Source organism: Aplysia californica, unplaced genomic scaffold (genome assembly GCF_000002075.1).
Source record: "Aplysia californica isolate F4 #8 unplaced genomic scaffold, AplCal3.0 scaffold00337, whole genome shotgun sequence".
Taxonomy (NCBI): Eukaryota; Metazoa; Mollusca; class Gastropoda; order Aplysiida; family Aplysiidae; genus Aplysia; species Aplysia californica.
This window is the reverse complement of record NW_004797607.1, coordinates 535,395-536,759: the sequence shown is the minus strand read 5'-3', so window position 1 is coordinate 536,759 and position 1,365 is coordinate 535,395. Positions and strand designations below refer to the sequence as shown.

Here is a 1,365-nt window from a genome sequence, read left to right as displayed (position 1 = left end):
TTGAGAGGGGCGGGGAGAGAGACAGAAAGTAATTATAGAAGTTGACAGACAATGAATCCCCCATCCCAGGCACGTGCGTCCAGCGAAATACCCGTGGCAGAAAGAGTTCACCCTAGTCTTTGTGTGAGCGCACAGGTCAGATGGGCACCTCTGCAGCCACTGGGCTCTACTATAACGGCCTCGGACATTCAGACTGACCGTTGACCGAGCCGGAGAAAGGCTCGGCCCAACACAATAAGACGCTGGTTGTTGGTTCAACCGTCTGATGGAGCGAAAGGTGGGGGCCGATCTCTAGACAGACAGAGTCCCGAGGTCGAAAAGAGGTCAAAACGACAGACATCTATTCATCACTAATGCGCACACCTTGTGGCAAACGAACACATTTCAGGAAGATAATCACTACTAGAGTGGTTGATGCAGACAGTCACTGAAACATGACGCCTAGGAACTTAATTAAAACCAACGAGGTAAGTTAGGAGAACAGCAGGAAATAGAGAAATATAGATAGACCACAGCATCTAGGAGCACCCCACCAATCAGTGTAACAGGTGAGGTTCAGGCAGCAGTAATAACATTAGATCTGTTTGGTATGAATAAAGAGAGGCATTTCAGCACAACAGCAGCCACTTCGTGCAGAGAAAAAAAAGAGACAAACAGAAGCAAAAAGTCTGTTGTCCTCCTTAAGTCCCTTTTTTCAACAGTTTGCAAAAACATTTTTTTTTTAAAACATGGTAAAATCTATTGAACAATTAGAACTGTCAAGTAGATCTATTTTAAAAACATAATTCAAAAAGGAACACAATATGAATGTAGACTACAGAACAAAGGGCAATCTGTTCAAGTAGTTCTCATACAATCATGACCACTTAGGGCACGACTCCAACACAGTTTTCGAACAAAAAATAATCGATGACGCCACAGTCTTCGCAAATGTAACGTGTACGACATCTAAACCAAAATTTACAAACAGAAAATGTCTGCAATCTCAATCTTCAATTGGGGTTTAAATCAAACACAGGAACACGTTCGTTAAGTGTTTTTTTTTTTTTTTTAACAAAATCTGTCATATTCAAATTTAGAAATTATATTGACCCCATGAACAGTAAACAGAGTACGCCAACGATGACATCAGATTCCATCTTCACATTGGATTACTGAAAAGCCATTACCTGACACAACGTGCATCTGAAATAACTACATCAAACACCAGTCTCGTCTTCGTCGTAGGTATACACTTGTTCTCATAGAGACGGACCAACACTGACTGAATACCAGGATGTACGCTTTACAAATCCTCAAATATTTAGCAAGATTCACTGTCGTCATCGGAAAACACTTCTCTCCCCGAGCCTTGCGTTCAGCCCC

General features: G+C 42.1%; 1 protein-coding gene across 2 annotated transcripts in view; it reads right to left on the bottom strand.

Annotated features, from left to right (window-relative positions):
- LOC101863827 (serine/threonine-protein kinase PLK1) overlaps nucleotides 1-1,365 on the bottom strand; it is a gene marked incomplete in the record, with an annotated part of 103,259 nt that overhangs the window by 75,672 nt on the left and 26,222 nt on the right. The window contains 1 exon segment of one of the 2 annotated variants that reach the window (XM_013085036.2): nucleotides 1,170-1,275. 2 annotated transcript variants of the gene reach the window in all.